The sequence below is a fragment of the Balaenoptera acutorostrata genome, chromosome 1, assembly GCF_949987535.1.
Source record: "Balaenoptera acutorostrata chromosome 1, mBalAcu1.1, whole genome shotgun sequence".
In the NCBI taxonomy this organism is placed as follows: Eukaryota; Metazoa; Chordata; class Mammalia; order Artiodactyla; family Balaenopteridae; genus Balaenoptera; species Balaenoptera acutorostrata.
In genome coordinates this window covers 176,943,853-176,963,323 of record NC_080064.1, presented here as the reverse complement: position 1 = coordinate 176,963,323, position 19,471 = coordinate 176,943,853, and the positions used below count along the sequence as shown (strand labels likewise).

The following is a 19,471-nucleotide window of genomic DNA, read 5'->3' as shown; positions in this document are numbered from 1 at the left end:
AAAATAGGGAGATTTAAGTGGCATTTAAGTAAACCTGCCAAAGGGAGCAGTGGCAATCAAGGGACCTGAGTATTAATTAGGAATGACTGGTCACGTGAGTCCCATGAGGGTAGGGATCACATCTGCTTCTCATTTCTGGAGCAGAGCACCTAGCACAGTACCTGGCCAGTAGATGCTCCATTCGCAATTGTCCAGTGTTGTCCGTGGGGCAGGAAAGCTACAAATACCATTGGCTGCGGCAACTGGGTGACTGGGGATGTGTGCAAGCTGGATGTCAGGCAGTGAGTAAAGAAATGAATAGGGAACAGAAGTGCCCTTGACCGGTGGGGAGGGCCGCGCTGTGCACCCCTCTGCTCTCGCTGCAGGGAGATGGCTTAGCGACTTCTCCTGGGGAGGTTCCTGGCCTCCATAATCTGCAGGAAGCCCTCTCAGAGTCAGTGGGCGCCCCTTGCCTCCAGGGCCCTGCAGACCCCACAGCGCAGTCCTAATAACCTGACAGTAACACCCAGCCAAGCCCAGTCAATATACACCACCAGAGTCTGTACAATGACCTTTAACATCCAGGATGGACCAGACTTTCAAGACTGAGTTGTCAACAGTGAGACACCAGTGGTTGTGGATTTCCATGCACAGCGATGTGGTCGCTGCAAGATCCTGGGGCCAAGGTCAGAGAAGGTGGTGGCCAAGCAGCATGGAAAGGTGGTGACGGCCAAGGCGGGTATTGATGACCACACAGACCTCGCCATAGAGTATGAGGTATCAGCTGTGCCCACCGTGCTGGCCATCAAGAATGGGGATGTGGTGGACAAGTTTGTGGGCATCAAGGATGAGGACCAGCTGGAGGCCTTCCTGAAGAAGCTGATTGTCTGACAGGCAGGGAAGCGTCCTGACTGCCCCTGCCCACCTGGGCCCCGTGGTCCCGGGGGACCCAGATAGAACTCATAGCCCTTCTGTGCCGGCCCTTCCTACCTCCTCCCTCTGCCTGGCCCCTGTGGGTCCGTGCTTTGGAGACCAGGCCTCCAAACACAGGAGCCTCAAGTGCTCCCAACCTGGCTGACCGCCAGGGTGGCCGCCCAAGGAGCGGTGCCGCCACCGAGCTGGGACAGCCGTCTCCTCACCCACTCTCTGCTCCTTCTAGGGCTTGTTGCCGTGCTCCCAGGATGCTGGGACAGAGTCCCCGGGCCAGCCTGCAGTAACAGCTTGGTCTCCCTGCTCCCTTCTGATCTGAACCCCGGTGCCTGGCTCATCTGCCTCCTGCATTTTTCTTTCCTGCTGCTGTTTTGTAAAAAAAAAAAAAAAAACAGAAGAAGCAAAAAAGAAACCCAGGGCTTCCCTGGTGGCGCAGTGGTTGAGAATCTGCCTGCTAATGCAGGGGACACGGGTTTGAGCCCTGGTCTGGGAAGATCCCACATGCCGCGGAGCAACTGGGCCCGTGAGCCACAATTACTGAGCCTGCGCGTCTGGAGCCTGTGCTCCGCAACAAGAGAGGCCGCGATAGTGAGAGGCCCGCGCACCGCGATGAAGAGTGGCCCCCGCTTGCCACAACTAGAGAAAGTCCTCGCACAGAAACGAAGACCCAACACAGCCATAAATTAATTAATTAATTAATTACAAAAAAAAACAACCCATAGAATACAGTACCAACAGCGGACCCTAACACAATCCACGGTCGTTGGTGATAACGATGTGTCAATGTAGGTCCATTTATTGTAACAAATGTACCACTCTGGTGTGGGATGTTGATGATGGGGAAGGCTGTGCATGTGTGAGGGCAGGGGGAGTATATGAGAAGTCGCTGTACTTTCTACTCATTTTGCTAATGTTTTGTTATTTGTAATTTCTTCTTCTAAAAAAAAGAGGATATTAAAAAAAAAAAAGAAATGAGTTATCAAGCCATGAAAAGACACGAAGGAACCTTAAGTGCATATTGCTAAATAAAAGAAGCCAATCTGAAAAGGCTGCATACTGAATGACTCCAACTATATGACATTCTGGGAAAGAAAGTAAAAAGATGTGATAGTCAGGGGTCAAGGGTCAAGGCGGGGTGAGGAAGTGATGATTAGGTGAAACACAGGAGATATTTAAGGCAGTGAAACTATTCTGTAGGATACCGTATTGATGGATACACGACATTATTTGTCAAAACCTACGGAACTGTATAACACAAAGAGCGAATCCTAATGCAAACTATGGACTTTAGTTAGTAATGCTATATGAATATTGGTTCATCAATTGTAATAAATTGTAACTGCACTAAGGCAAGAGAACTAAGAGAGAACTAAGAACCGCACTAAGGAGAAACTGTGAGTGGGAAAAGGAGAGGATATATGGAAACTCTCTGTACTATCTGCTCAATTTTCTTTTTTTAAATTTTATTTTACTTTATTTCTTTATTTCTTTATTTTTGGCTGTGTTGGGTCTTCGTTGCTGCACGTGGGCTTTCTCTAGTTGTGGTGAGCGGGGCCACTCTTTGTTATGGTGCACAGGCTTCTCATTGTGGTGGCTTCTCTTTTTGTGGAGCACAGGCTCTAGGCGCACAGGCTTCAGTAGTTGTGGCTCACGGGCTCTAGAGCGCAAACTCAGTAGTTGTGGCACATGGGCTTAGTTGCTCTGTGGCATGTGGGATCTTCCCAGACCAGGGATCAAACCCGTGTCCCCTGCATTGGCAGGAGGATTGTTAACCACTGCACCACCAGGGAAGCCCTATCTGCTCAATTTTCTGTAAACCTAAAACTGCTTTAAAAAATTGTTTATTAATTTTGTAAAAAGTGCAACCCATGGCTTGACCAGTTCTGTATATACCACTTTCTTAGGCAGTAAATTATCTTTGCAGAGCGCCTTTGGGCAACAAGCAATGATGCAGCATAGCCCACATAGACAGAAGGGTTTTGAAGACAATAAGCCTTCAAACTCATCCCCCCACTAGAGTGTGAGCAGGAATGACAGAAGGGGGAACAGAATGTGGTGTGTGGAACCCTGGGTCCCCCTTTTAGCTACAATCAAGGAGTCACTGAGCACATGAAGGCAGCCTCGCAGGGGTAGCACCGCTCTAAGAAACAAGCGACACTTCTGACTTGTTTTACCCAAATAACTTAAACAAGCAGATAATAACCAAGTGATTCATCCTACATGATCTTCAGTTTTCCCATTGATACAACTGACAGTATTATGCATTATAGATACTGCTGTGTTGTTTTCAAGCCTTCCTTGAAAGCCTTAACAAAAACGTCAAAACATCCTCGCATAGGATACTGATGATAAGGAAGTGGATATGTGTGATCACATATGAGATATCTTATTAAGGAAAGTGTGGGAGGGTTCTTCTTTAGAATATTTTCAAAAAGCTCTTCTAAACACTAGATATATTTTTTATTACTTTTACTGCTGTTATTCTCCTACTTGTTACCTGAAGTTTTGTCTAAGGACCGCAGGGGTTTTCTTAACCTTACAAGTAAGTTTCTGTTGAGTAGAACCTCGTCATGCTACTTGTTGCTATTGATAGAGTTTGTTAAGCCAACAGTGAAAGCAATCTGTCCTCTCAATGCATGGTAGCCCTTCAATACTGGAGATTCTGTAATGAATTTTAAAATCAGAGATGAGAAGCATTTCCCCCACCCACCTGGGATTGGAAAGAGAAAATTCAGTAAGACAAAACAGGATGCAGAGCTTAAGAAGTGGGTTAGAGCCCACGAAGTTCTAAGAATCACAACTGTTGAAGAAATATTAAGCAGACCAGAAAATTGGTGAAATGAGTCCAGGTTGAGTGAGACTGAATGCTTTCCCCAAGTCCCACATGGTAACTGCCTTTTTTCTTCTGTAGGGAGAGAAAGAATTGGGAAGAGATTTCAGATTTCTAGAGATTCACTTGAATAGTTCCTACTGCACTGCTCACTGGGACAATATTCTTTTTCCTCCCCAAGGTGGCCATATGCAGCAGCAGTTCACCCCATCCATTCACTCTCATCACTTAGAATGGAGTTGTCCCCATGCAAACATCGAGCAATGGCACCGTGAGAATTGAGAGGCTCATGAAAGCAAGGCTGATGGGAGCCCTGGGGTGCACCCCCAAACTAAAAGGACTCAGGTTGCAAGACCTGTCACTTAACAGTCACAGCAGGATATATTTTTGGTAATCGAAGCCTAATTTGGATTGTGTTTTTGGAAAATGATAACATTAGTTTTCTAAAAACTAGAAAATTTTTTAGGGGGGAGTGGTGGTTCTCTCCAACTCCACTTTGAAGCTAAAATGGCAAACTGTTTAGAATACAAACTTTTTCTTCCCGTGGATTTATGTAGTAGATGTTTCAAAATGACTGGCAAATACATAGAATTCATACAAAGTTAGAGGCAAAAGGGTGCTCCAGAACCCTCTGGTTGAATCTCTTCACTCTATAGTTGAGGAGAATGAGGTCCAGAGAGGCTAAGTGTTATGCCCAAGGGCACACAGCTGGCTCACAAGATGAGACTTGAATCCGGATTGCCTATGTACTGGCCAATGCTCTTCCCTCTCTACTGTGCTCTACTTCCCAGCACCACAAGAGGACACCTACTGTGTCTTGCAGAATCTAGACTATTTTTTGAAAGCTTGGAACTAAACTTGTGACTAATTAGAATACAGTGTTCCACCACCTTTAAGTCACCAGCTAAAATCCACTGCTCCCCGTCGCAGCACGCCCGAGGCCTTCTGGGTAACCAAAGAAAGATTATTGTCTCAACTCAGTTCTCTGTGTCTAGGTACCCACAAAATGGAAATCACTTTACTTGGGGAAGAGCAAGAGGACAAGATGAGATGAAAAGGAAGCATGTTTAAAATGGATAAAAGGAGGCACTTTTTTCCCACTACACACAGTTGAACTGGGGAACTCACTGCAGCAGGATATTAAGATCAATGGTGAAGATTTGTGTTTTAAAAGATTAGACATTTCACATGCATATCATCAACAGCGACACTCAATGGGATGAAAGTAAGATGGATGAAAGTTCTCAAGCTTCAGTGCATAAGTTGATCACCAACTGGGTCAGGTGAAAAGAAAAAAAGTTGTCTACTGGATTAAAATTTCACAGAAGGGCAGATCTGGGGGGTTCCAGTCATTGCTGCTGTGTAACAAACCACTCCAAAGTAGTGGTGTGAACCAACAGGCATTTTATTATGCACATGGATACGGTGGATCAGGAATTTGGAGAGGGCACAGCAGGGATGGCTTGTCTCTGATTCATGACATCTGGGGCCTCAGTTGGGAAGACTTGAACAACTAGGAATGACTTGAGGTTGGGGGCTGGAATCATCTGGAAGCTTCTTCACCTAACCTGGGATGACTTGAAGGCTCACTCAGCTGGGACTGTCAAGTGGAGCATCTATATGTAGGTGTCAAGAGGGAGTGTCCCAAGAAAAAGCACTTCCAAAAAACAAGTGTCCCAAGAGACCCAGGTAGAAACTACACGGCCTTTTATGACCTATCCATGGAAGTTTTAGAGCATCACTTCCAACACAGTCCATGGGTCAAAACCGTCACAAGCCCACTGAGATTCAAGAGGAGGAGACTTAGGACCTCCTACATCCGTCCCCTATGGGGAATGGCAAGATCACATTGCAGAAAAACCTGTGGGATGGGAGAGGTTTTCGCAGCCATCTTTGGAAAATGCAATCCCCCAGGGAAGTGGTGGGTGATGTGAGGTTACAAGAACACACAATCTAGTGGAAAAAACTGACATATGAACAGAGAATCACAGTACAATAAAATAAATTTCAAGGTAGTTATTTCCCCCTCTTTTACAAGAATTCTTTTTTTTCCCTTTGATAAGAGTCATCACATTAAAATTTTTTCATTCATTGTCTGTCTTCTACTAGATTGGAATCTCCATGCATTTAGTTTCCTACTGTAACCCCTGTGCCTAAAACACTACCAAGCCCAAAATAGGCACTCAATAAATATTTGCTGAAAGAGTATATGAGTAAAGTGCTGTAATAGAGAAGTAGTGGGAGGGCTGTGGGAGTACAGGCAATAACAAAGCACTCAGCTTGACAGAAATGACATTTGAGTGGGTCTTGAATGCTCTTGAAGGATAAACAACAATTTTTCTGGTGGAAAAAAAAGGGAATAAATTTTTCTCCTTAAATCTCCTCCAGAGACTTCATTAGCCAAGTTTAAGTGGGCAGATCTCATCCTAAGTGTACAGACTGCATGTAGTAGTTACAATGTTCTTGGTTGCAAGTGAAAGAAAACAGGGACTCAAATGTATTAAAAAATAAGCAGCGTATCGTATCACATAACAACAAGTCTGGAGGCCAACAGTTCAGGTAGCCTCAATGCCATCCTTCTTCACTGGGTCAACTTAGCTCCTTTGTGGTTGCAAGATGGTGCCCACAGTGGTAGGCATCACAGGCAGACAAAACAATACCCAGCAGGGGAGAGGACTACTTCTCCTTTGGAGTAAGATCTTTCCCGTAAGCCCCTGACAGACTTACCTCACACTGGACCCCACACCCCGCCTTACTGGCTAGAACTGTGTCCCATGCATGTATGTAACCTAAACGCTGATAAGAAGAAGGGGAGAAACACGAGCAGTTAGACTAATCACGTGTTACTCCTTGGGGCTTGACCTGAAGCTCCTGCCTCTCCTGAAGCACAGGGCTATGCAGAAAAGGGTGGATTCCCCAACAAAACAGAACAAAACAAATAACGGGGGTTTTGTTAGGAAGGAAAAAGGGGAGATGACTCCTCGGCACATAATCAACAGTGTTTGCAACATTAGGCTTGGGGAAGGTTCATGTTCTGTTTTCTTTGTGGATGACTATTACCTAACAATTTTATTTATTCTTTTTCATGCTTTTTGCTCCTTTCCTTTCTCCTCTGCACTAGTAGTCAGTTGAATAAATCAAGCGCTGTATCAATAGGAAAGAGTGTCATGTGTACAGTGTACATACGAATCTAATTAATCAAAAATATGTTGATTAGACGTGAGTGCACTTTCAGGTAAAAACCTTGATTCAGATGCTTCTGATAGCATAGCCATGCCCAGCTGTTCACCACTTGAATCGTGCTCTTTCATGGCCTTGTGCCCGTTACTTGTGCTGATTCCTCTGTCTAGGAAGTCCTTCTCAGTTTCCTTACCTATAGTGGATACTAGTGATTGCCTCTCCAGCGTCCATTCTATCCTTCTAGTAATTTGCTTGAAGAGATGGCGAACTGCCAAACTACTGTTTTTCAGACTCCCTTGCAGCTAGGGTCTTGATCTGAAATAAGTTCAGTCAATCAGGTGCACTTGTGTAAGATTTGGAGGCAGATGCAAGGAGAAGGCATCGTTCTGTTGCTGTTGCTGTTGGCCAGCAAGGTTTGAGCAATAATGTTAAGAGGCATTTAATGCTGTTGGACTCAATGTCCTGTTTCAGTGTCTAGTCACCAGTTTCATGGGTGTGAAGAGCCCTTGCTGCAGCACCATCCCAACTTCTGGAACATAGCTACTGTGGTAGGCCCGTGAACTCAATAGCCCAGGGGTACCCCCCTGACTTCTGCCCCTCCAGCTCATCAATTTTGTAAGCCTCTGTTTGATTCTCAGTATTAAATATTTCTCTGTTTGAAACACCTAGAGTGGTTCCTTCCTGTACTAAACCCTGACTCATAGATCACCTAGTTCATATTCAGCCTTCCAGGCACAGCCTGGGTCTTCCCTGAGCCACCAGGTTGGGCCAGGCGCTTCCTCTGTGCTCCCACCACGTCCTGCCTGGTAAGCCCATGCCTCTTCATCTTTGCACCCCTGGCACCAGGGTTTGGCTCACAGCATGTGCAGCATCAATATTTACCGAACTGAAGCTCCCTCTGCCAAGATACCAGACAGGTCCTGAAATCTAGTCTAAAGGGTGCCCCACCTCATGCCTGGTCTGCAAAGCCCAAAGAACAAGTGGCTCTAGACTTATACTGGATTCTAGATGAATCCAGAGCCCTCAGCTTTTCCGTACTTTAGTCCCCCACACAAGAGGCCACACCAGAATTGAAAATTTGACCTGGTCCCCAGGAAAAGGATGATAAGGAACAAGGGGAGTTGCTTATCTCAAGAGTTACCATCTGGTGGTTTTCAGGACCCTCTACTGCTGGGCCTACAACGAGGCCTGCAATCAATGGCAGCATAGTCTTTGGAGCGAGGAAAACCCAAGTTGGAAGGTGTGTGCCGTTGTGTAGCAAGTTACTTTCTGAACCTCAGATTCTTAATCTATAAAATGGGGTTGATAATATCAACCTCACAGGATTCTTGGGGGTAAAAGAGATTATATATGTAAAATGCTTAGCACAGTGCATGCACATTGGAAATGCCCAATACCCATCAGTTACTGTTACGGCCACCATTGTTGTTGACTGTGCCAGCCCTGTACCACAATTCTGTTACATATTTTTTACTTCATATACACACACTTTCCTTCAGCCCAAACAGACTCACATGCAGTTAGACTAGAACGTACTTCTCTATACTTTCTCCCGAGGTGTTCCATTTTACATCATGATGTGATTAACCCTTTTCTGCAGAAGATCCAGCTAGGCCCAAGTTTGGGGCTGTGCTGAGGAAATAACAAAACCATCTATGTCAGTGGCTCTCGATCCTAGCTGAAAATCAGGATCACCTGGAGAGCTAAAAACAAAACGGCAACAAAAATAAACAAATAAAACGAAACCAAGAAACAGTGTCTGGGTCCGTCAACCAGAGATTCTGATTCAGTAGGGCCCAAGCATCAGTATATCTTAAGGCTCCCCAGGTGATTGTAATGTGCAGCTGAGAGCCATTGCTGAGAGTGGGAAAGATGAGCGCTTCCATCGCCTCTGGGAAAGAAGAAAGAAGCTCTTACTTTTCTATAATCGCCACCACAGTGGAGGAGGGGAGAAGACTAAAGATTACAGTTGAATGATTCCACTTATAATGTGAACAAGGCATTCTTATTATGAACCTGGATAAATGACTCATCATGTTAATCCTCTGATTAGTGTCTGGGTTTCTCCTCTAGAGGTGTCTGATCTGATGAGAAGAGGAGTTATCAGAAATGCTCTAGGACATGGAAAAAGCTAGTCTGGAAATACCTGTGAGGGATTTCAAGTTGGCTTGTGGGTGTCTGTCCTGTGCCAGCCCTGTGCACACTCGCACACTTGCGGGCTGGTTGCTGATGTCAGGTGTACGCACTTTGATCCAGGGCAAGTGAAATGATCCCTGCTTTGGCATAAAATCTAGCTAATATCTTAATGCTAGAGATAGCTGGTGACAGCTGGGAGTGTGCTCAGACATAAAGTACAGGCATACCTCATTTGATTGCGCTTTGCAGACTTTGCTTTTTCACAAATTGAAGGTTTGTGACAACCCTGAGTTGTCAGATGATGGTTAGCATTTTTCAGAAATAATTTTTAAATTAAAATATGTACCTTTTTTAAAGACAGAATGCTCTTGCACACTTAATAGACTGAAGAATAGTGTAAACATAAGTTTTATAGACATTACTGGAAAACCAAAAAATCCATGTGACTCACTTTATTGTGATATTTCCTTTATTGCGGTGGTCTGGAAGCAAACCCACAATATCTCTGAGGTATGCCTGTACATCTAAAAAATGTAACTTTTTTCCCATTATTAAAGTGATACACAAAAGAAAATAGAGTGAGAAAACAGAAAAATAGCATGAACCCAGTAGAAACTAATAACAGACTTACACAGAGTTACGAGGTGCTAGACATGGTTTTAAGCTCTTCACCATATAAATTCATTTACCCCTCACTACAACTCTATGAGGGGTAACTCCACTTTACAGATGAGGAAAGAGGACCTGGAGCTGTTGTGTGACTTGTCCAAAGTGGCAGCTAGTAAAGGAAGAGCCAAGGTTTGGACTCATGCTGCATTTAACAGGGTAGGGTCAACCTCAGAGATATATATAGTTCATAAGGTAAGCTTTATCCAAGGATTCAATGCCACTTGCTAAAGTTTAAAAAGTTAATCTCAGTTGCCATTTATTCATCCATTTATTTCACAAATATTTACCAAAGGCATCTATGGGCAGCACACTGTTCCAGGCTTGATTATCAAGATACTGAAGAGTATACAGAGGCTACCTGTCCAGTCATTCCTATAGCATTGAACTCTCAAGTGTCTCAATATGTATAATCAATACAAGTATAGTAAGATTAGAAATGCAATAACTATTCTCTGATTACAAAATCCAAAACCAATACTTCAAAACTTTCAAAATGTCACAGTCTTACTAGATGGAATGTTTGGCATGATCCTCCGTATTTTCATCAATTAATAAGCACACCTTGGACAATAATTTAAGTTGAACCTCATGAATTCCACTTTGTAGCAACACGTTTAATATAACAGTAGTGTCTTCAAGTCAGAAATCTGGTGTTTTTGGATGGATGGATGGATGGATGGATGGCTAGATGGAAGGATAGATGAGTGAATTAATAGCTAAGAATGCCTGGCAATATTCTAGTTGCTTAAAAATTGCATCTTTAAAAATAATTCAGTGTTTTCCAGTTTGTTAAACAATAACTATGACTCAGAAGAAAATTGTGCTTTCTGTCCTTTCCATGGACTAAATATGTAACTTCAAGGAAGCCATTATGATGCCAGTTCCATCTGATTGTTGTGAGGATCAAATGCGCTAACTGAAATGAATTATGTAGCACCCTGCCTAATACATGTTAAACAGCATATTTTAAACTGCCTTTAAAGTGAAATAGTGTATGCAGAAAAGCAAAAATTCAAATGATACAAAAAGCTATACAATGCAAAATACGTTTCTTTTGGCCAAGTTTTCCCGCTATTATTACTACTATTATTAGAGATCTCCAAGCAAAAATAACATCTCCCTGTTGATTAAGAAGGGAGAGGTTTACAGACTAGGAGATAACATCCTTTGAGTCAGAACTAAGTGAAATAACACATGTATTCTGGTTAAATTCCAGCATGAGTGATTAACATTCTCCAACTTCAAATAATTTTTATTATTAGCCAACACTTGTCCATCCCCAATAATACACATGTTGCATACAGGCCACAGAATGAGGCAGCCTCTCTTGGCATGTTCACAATCTGTGCATACTTTCCACTGAGGGTTTCCCTTTCTTTTTGATTGCTATTCCATAGCTTTTCAACTCCCACTACTTTCAACCCTGGGATGTTTGCCGACACCGAGTGCCAAGTAGTTCCAAAAAAACCAAACAAATATAAGCACCTGTAGAATCCCAGGGAATGAAAGAGGTAAAGTACATTTTAAACATATTTATTAACGGTTTTAATGTTTGTGAAGAGATTTATATTTATTTCTTTTAACTTTGAGGCTGGGATTAATACACGTATTCCTCATTATTTCTCACAAAGTCTTGTTGATAAGCAGGAGGAAGAGGGCTATTCTGTAATTTTGTCTCCCAGTCTGTGTAAGTGGGATCCAGGACACAAGAACGACTCAGCCCTAAAGTGCAGTCCTGAGTCCCTCAAGAACTCAGGCCCTCCTGCCTTTTTCCCGCCTTCTTCCAGTAGAAGGAAGGGGTAGGGGGAGCGGGAAACAATTCAAACCCTCTTTGTAAGCGTGTGAATGAATTTCAAGAATGTTAAACACCTCAGTCTTCCAACCTAATTAGAACATGTAGAAAAGAGGCATTTTTAGGACATTTAAAACTTGCAGCATAATAACCCATCTGGAGAGCGCCACAGTGCGTCCCAGTGGTCGAGGCGCCCAGCAGGTCTTCGCGCGGGCTCCCGCAGCTCCGTGCGCCCCGGATCCCCGGCGGCGCGCGGGTGCGCAGCTAAGCAGCGGGTAGCCCCCGGCGGGGGGGGGGGGCGGCCCCTGCCCATCACAGAGCCCGGAGCCAGTGTTGCTTTTCTCTGCGGGCGACTTCGAACTGCCTGGATTTTTAACCCGATAAACTGATAAAGGACTAACATGTCTGGAGTCTTCCAAAGACAGAAAGAAAATCACTTTCTTGTCGCAACAGTAAGATTTTGTTACGAAATGCAAAAGTAAAGGTTAAAGCCTGGGAGATAACCGGTCGCATATGGGGGGAGGGGGGAGGAGGTGGTAAAAACTGTGGCTGTCGCATCCCAACTATCTCGGTTCGAATCCCGGGTTTGCCATTTGAGAGCCTACTCTGTGCTAGGCGGTCGGAATACCGCGCTGAACAAGATTATCTAGGTTGTGGCTTTCTTGGGGGAACTATCATTAGCTCGGTTCCCTTGGTATGCTTCTAAACTCTGTTTCTTCACCTATAAGAATTGTTGTAAGGATCTGAGACATCCTGGATTAAGATGAGAACGATTAACGCGCCGTCTGACACACAGTAGGGGCTCAGTAAGCATTTGTACTTCTCTCAATTTGAGCTCACCTGGTGAGGGCAGCGCAGAGAGGAGACAGGTGCCACGGTTAAGAATGATTCTTTGAGCAGTTCTTTTAAACAAGCGCTGGACTCTAAGGATGCTTAGCTGCAGATAGGAGACCTGGTAGGTGCCCTGGAAGCTAGGGTTCATAAGCTAGAACATTACGGGAAAGTGAGCCCCGCACCAGTGGACGCCAGCAGAGAACTCAGGAGGGACTTCTAGCTAGGGTTTCCCGCTCCGGGTCTCAAGAAGGCGTGATTAGCATTCGCCCCGCCCCCCATAGCTTCCCGGCCGGCGATTGGCCCACGCTCCTCGGCTGCCAGCTCCAGGCGGGGCCGGAGGGCGCCTGGGGAGAGGCTGAGCCCGCGGGGCAGTGGGCGGGGACGCGCGGAGAGCGTGGCGGGGCGGCCCACCAACCGAGCCCCAGCGCGAAGGGGCGGGGCCGGGGCGGAGCCTCCCGGCGGGCATTAGAAGCAGGTGACCCAGGCTGGGTGGGAGAGGCTAGTCAGTCCGAGGCCGTGACTCCACTGCGGCCAGCGCCGCCGCCGCCGCCGCGCGCAGTTCAATACCCGCCGGAGGTGGGCCAAAGGGTGCTAGAGCGCGGGGGAGGAGCGGAGCCCGGCGCGTCCCGGGAGAACCGCCACCGCCCCCAGGAGTCTGCTGGAGCGCGGATCCCCCTGCAGGGGAGAAGAAGAGCGGCGGGCGGGACGCGGCGGCGGGCGCGCACCATGCAGTCCTGTGAACAAACACTGGCAGCGATGGGGGAAAATAAGTGTCCCTGGACTTTGGACTAGATTACAACCAGATATTCCAAAAGCATCGAGACACTGCTCTCTGCGGCCTCTGAAAACAAATGAGACCCATAACACCCTTGCATAAGCTTTTAAAACATGGATCAGTGTAGCAAAAGGAAAGCTGTTCCCCCCCCACCTCAATATATTTTTCTCTTCCTCTTCTGAGAAAGCTTATATAGTGATGAGCACACACTTTACTGTTAGAGAATTCTGTTTGCTTTTCTAATCTGTTGAACCATTCCCTCATTTATATATGAAAGCCTATGTATTGATGAATACACACGTACACACACCACGCATACATACTTTACTGTTAAAAATTCTGTTTGCTTTTCTAATCTGTTGAACCATTCCCTCATTTACATATGAAAGCCTATGTATTGATGAATACACACGTACACACACCACGCATACATACTTTACTGTTAAAAATTCTGTTTGCTTTCCTAATCTATTTAACCATTCATTCAAGAAGAGTGTGAGGCCATTACTGGGGAAGGGGGTGACAGTGCATTGGCCAGCAGAATACCAGTGACCAGGACTGAGTGGGGACTAAATTTAAGAAGCTAAAATGGCAAAAACAATTAAAATTTGAGGATGTCTCCCTAGAAAAACAGCAAGTGTAGGGATTTGCGCTTCATTTATACCAAAGTTGGAAAAGTCAGATTTAAGCCCAGGTCAGTTTTTACATTATGGATATTAAGTAAACAAGTGTATAGTTTCCATAGTGTATTTAAGCACTTTGCTGGTGGAAAGAAGCCTGGTGTTATAGTTTTCATGGACTTTCAGAAGCTATTCACGTTTATAAAAATGCACTGCTCTTACACACTCATCCTCTGAATCAAAATTTCAGTATATTCGACAAAACCTTGTACACAGAGTTACAGAACTTTTTGCACATCTAATTCCTCTACTTGTTCAGAAGCTTCTTAGAACCTTGAAATAGATCCCCTGCCTGAGGGCCAGTTCCTCTCTTGTTTTTCAAATGAGGAACTTTTCTGATCACCTTGACCTCTTCCCTCAGTTAACATGTCTTCCCAGAAAGTACATAGATTATTCTGCTGCCTTAGGTCATTGTGCCTAATTTGGGTTTTTCCTCTTCCTTTTTTTTTTTTTTTTTTTTGTGGAGGAGTGTAAAGATGATGCAGAATGTATCTAAAAGTTGTGGGATGATGTGGTTGAAGTGATTTAATTCTTCCTGTTAAAACAACTAGTTTTCATTTTGGCAACATACCAAACCTAAAAAGAACAACCAATTTACTTAAAAAAAAAAAAAAAGACAGTTAAGACAAAGGATACTAAGCCAAGGAGAGGCAATACAGGTAATGCATTTGGAGGTCTAGGTCCAGGCCAACTCTCAGAGCTGCCTCTGTTTTCAGCCTCTGTTCTCACCGCTGCTCTCCCCCTCCCTTCCCTCAAAGATGAAGCCCACCTGCTTCCCTCAAGTCTTACCTCAGCCACCCCTCCCGCTACCCAGGGCAGAGAAGCCCATCTATTTATGGTCGCCCCCTATTTCCATCTCATATGCTGTTTTCTTCTGATTTTTATTTTTATTAGGCAAACAATCCACACTCATGAAAACAATTATAAAATGGAAGGTTGTGGGGTGGTTTAGCAGCTTCTTCACAGCCAGCTCTGTGATTTTAGTGAGGATTTAAGGCCCAGTTTAGTTTCACATGTACAGCTTTTGGGCTGTCCCTTTCATGGTTCAATTGTAAGCAACGTCTCCCATCACAGATTAGGGGGTAAAGATTTAGAAGGAACTAATATGTGACCTCTCAGTAAATCAGTTGATAAGACTTAGGAAGTCATTTTAATTTCTATTATTAACCTCACACTTTGAAGTTGTCTAAATTGGCTGAAAATAAGTATTCTTGGTGCCTTATTGGTTTATCCTTGCAAACCTTTGTCTTGTTTTCTCGTAGTCGTTTCCAGTGATAAGCCTGTGTGTGTGTTGTGTGTAATTGTGAGCAATGTACAAGCTTAAATAACGTGCTGACACCACTGTTTCCAAGTTGGTATTCATTAGGCCGTTTCCTCCTGGGCTAGGGCTGCACTAATCCTGACACCGGCTGCCAGGAGAAAACCTCATGGATCCCACACCGCACCTTAATAACAGCACCCGTGACCTGCAGTCTCAAGTACAGAATGGGAACCCCAGAGCTAGGAAATGTAGTTGTATATTTTAATGAACTGCTACCCCTGCTAAAGAGGCTTCTTTCACTTTTGTGCTCTACAGAAAGACCAAGGGGGGTAGGAGGGACAAAGCTTTGAATAACTGCTTTCTAACACCGAATGTGGCCAACAGGACAGAGAACATCACAAATCTAGGCAGGTGTGAGGTACAGTGGCTGAGGATTTCCTGCTCCCCCTGCATGCCCTTTCTTGCCTCCAAAGTCCGATCAAGTGATCCTGGGAAAGAAATACGCCTGGGTTGAGGAGGGTGGTTTTGAAAGAAAAAGCTACCAAGACATTAAAGCAGGGTGAATGATGAAGGGTAGGCAGGATGAAAGTAACTAAGTAACCTGGCTCAGAACTCTCAAAAGCTTCTAGCAGCTTGATGACAATTACAGGATTTATTGCAGTCTGTGGTACATCATTTGAAGACAATATTACTTCATGTTGTTACAAACTGTATGTATAGTGTGTATGTGTTGTGGGTGTGTATATAAATAATATATATTATATATATGAGAGATTTAGTGACTTTTGATACGGGTTTGGTGCAGGTGAATTTATTACTGAGCCAAGTGAGGCACATACTGAGTCAGTAGTTCGAGTCCAGGGCATTCAGTACTTTTTCTGATTTCCATGTGTGTATAGTGCCTGTCCCATGCGGTATTGTCAGTGTCATGTCAAATCCAGAACTCACAAAGCAGAGCCAGCGATATTTTCTTTGTAGACAATCAACTAGAATCTATAAAATTATTCCTGGCAGATGATTATAATTCCAGATCCCTAACACTAGCAAAAGGAAACCCAGAGCATCTTGATAAGAAGTTTTCTGTTTTTGTTTTGTTCCTGGAAGTCAGTAGAATAGCAGTTATATGTGGTTATATTAGTGTCAAGATACTTAATTTGCTGACCTTATTATTTCAGAAAAAAAAAATTGTATGTATTATATTTGTGGGAAGTTAAAATAATGCTTTGAGATTTTTATCAAATATGGAGAGTAGTTATTTATGAAAAACAAAGAAATGTCTATTTTTGTTTCTTTGTTCCCAATTACTGTAGATAAATTTTAAAGTGCATTAAAGCAATGGTAAAGCAAATAAGATGCTGTACAAGTATTTTTCTCATGCTTTCATGGAGAGACACTGTTTTCTAAGAGTATCTGAAGGAGGTATGTGCATTCTAACTTCATGATCAGATTTCTCGGATGTACTTTGAATATAAGTGGCAACGTTTTTATTGATAATAAAATCAAAGAAATTCCAATCACCAGAAGGAGAACTAATGAAAACATGTTTTACCTGAATATACTTCATAGGTTTCTCCTGCTGATCCTGTGATTGTTTCATGATTCCCTTGAAGAAATGAAGGAAAATAGACATAAGAACAGAGACATTACCTGAGATTGTGTTCTATTTTATCAACCCTCCATCTATACTCTGTACTGAAGCAATTTGGATAGAAGTGCTGCTGTTGTTGTGTGTGTCTGGTTTGCAGTCAGAAACTCCCAAAACTTCATCATTCAGCAGTTAGATCCACAACTTTGTATTAAGGTCTAAATACAAGTCAGGGAATCCAGATAAGATAAGAGGATATATGGTTCTCCCTCTGTATTTGTGGGTAATTGGTTCCAGTCGTCTCCCTCCCCCCCGTGCCACCCCATACCAAAATCCATGGATGCTCAAGTCCCTTATATAAAACGGTGCAGTATTTACATATAACCTACGCACAATCCTCCCATCTTCCCCCGCACCCTCCTTTATACTTTAAGTCATGTCTAGATTACTTATAACACCAAGTACAAATCCTAAGTAAGTAGTTGTAAATAGAATGCAAATGGTTGGTGGTGTGCAGCAAATTCAAGTTTTGCTTTCTGTAACTTTCTGAAACTTTTTTCCCTAAATATTTTCAGTCCATGGTTGGTTGAATCCACTGATGCAGAACCTGTGGATACGGAGGGCCAACTGTAAATTGATTTAGAGTTGGCACTTCCCTGACAATCTGGACCGATGCTTAGTAAACCTGAGATAGTTAATTTAGCATCAAAGTGAGTACTATGAGCATTATTAGATTGGTACATGTTAGGGCATTTGGGAGAACAGAAAATACAGCGGTTGAGCTGGATCCTGGTGCAAGAGCCACTGTGCCTGACCCGTACAGGTCTCTAGTGGGCACGTCTTCCCAGTGCTTTCTCGTTGTTCATTCCCCCCAGTGGAAAAGGGGGGCACTGTTGGACTTAGGAAGTTGGAGAAATAGGTAATAATGCTTCTTTTAGTGATTTAGTTACAGAGCTCTTACGTGCAACAGAATGAGAGGAAGTAGAATGGTTCTGTGCATAGATTTGGGAGCTAGACTGATTAGGGATTCAACTCCCAGCTCCATCATTCATGGGCTGTTGATCCTGAACAAATTACTTAAGCTCTTAGTACTTCATTTGTGTACTGCATCTTAGTACTTTCTCATCTGTGAAAGGGGGATAATGATAGTACTTATAGTTTAGGGTTGAGAGGATCTAAAAGATTCAATCAGGTTAAGGTAAGTAAAACAAGGAGGAAGCAGCCATTCAGGCATGGAATGGAAAGGGAATTGAAAGACTAGTTTTCAAATTTGTGTCTGCATAAGAATCATTTGGGGTTCCTATTAGAAATGTAGATTCCCAGGCTTCAGCTCCAGGAATTGAGATTAATTTGGGATCCAAGAATTAGGTCTTTTTGTTCTGTTTTAGTAAACTTTTAGAATTATTTTAGGTTTACAGAAAAGTTGCAAAGATATATCCATTTTGCCCTAATATTAACATATTATCATAGCACATTTGTTAAACTAAGAAGTCAACATTAACGCACTACTGTTAACTCCAGACTTCATTTGGATTTCACCAGATTTTCCACTGATGTTCTTTATCTGTTCTAGGATTCCACATTGCATTTAGAGAAGCTTCATTTCTTACAGGGACTTTCAGCCCATGAGAGGCAGGTGGTCTGGAGACCACATCTTGAGAAACACTAGGACATGTCAAGGGCTGAGGAAGGTCAAATTGCCCCATCCTCACCACCATCCTGGTGGTGGGGGTGTTGGATATAGAAATTTGAAGAGTTGGGATGGAATCCTCTCCCTTAGATGAGAGGGGTTACCTTAAGAAGTGAGGCATCTGTTCCTAATGCCAGATGAAATGAGTTTTGGAGTTTGGAAGGTGGGGTTGCTGCCTAGCCTGAGGAGATACATCTAGGGTTGTGGGCAGATCAGGGGAGTGAGTGCAGCAAATTGGGAACAACTACTTTGTGGGAACACAGGAGGGCTCAAGTAGTTGATTAAAGGGGATTACAAGGGGCCAGTTAGCCCGTGAGCCATATAAATCCTGTATTTCCTGGAACCTGGTGATAGTGTTTTAGAAATGGCTCACAGTAGTAACCAACATCAAGCACTGCCACATTGGACACGAGCAGAGAGTCAAAGGGTGAAGCTGAGATGACCTTGTTGAGAGAGGGCAGTGGGAGGTGGACAAAACACTGACGCCCTGCGTTTGGAAGAGTCGGTTCCCACAGTGAGGAGATCAAGGGCCACCATCTGGGGAGCTAGAAGTAAAGGTCAGTAAAATTGAGAACGGTAAGATGAAGGAATAGACGTTGTAAGAAAAAGCTGGCAGAGTAATTTGAGGTCTTGAAGTAGAGATCGACATATTCTTGAGGACCTTAGGTCCTGAGGCTGTCACTGACTTTCTCTAATCACATTCAAATTATTTAGCTGCCCTCACAGCAGTTAAGTAATCACCTAACCTGTTCCTTTTTTTTTTTTTTTTTTTTTTAAAGAACATTAACCTCTTCATTTGACTCTGGATTTCTCTTCATTTCTATACTACTTCACTTTCCTGGTTCTTTCTGCATGTTAGAGATCCTAAACCATAAACTGGTATTCATAACATTTCTTTCACATGAAGTACATGTTATCTCATCTGCCAAACCCATTTAAAATGGACTAGTGGAAATTGCCTCAGAAGCCAAACAGATTGCACCTGTGTACAAGGGACCAGGTGTCTCTGAAGGGCTCCTAGATCTTTTGTATTCTTGCTGGCACGGTGTCAGGCTGGCCAGGCTGGTGAGTGGCTAACAGTTAAGATTTTAGGTGATCTAATCCTTAACTTGATAGATGCTGGGTGTAAT

General features: G+C 43.7%; 1 pseudogene; it reads left to right on the top strand.

The window, feature by feature from the left end:
- The first annotated feature begins 354 nt into the window (after positions 1-354).
- LOC130705048 (thioredoxin, mitochondrial-like) lies at positions 355-870 on the top strand (annotated as a pseudogene).
- The last annotated feature ends 18,601 nt before the right edge of the window (positions 871-19,471 follow it).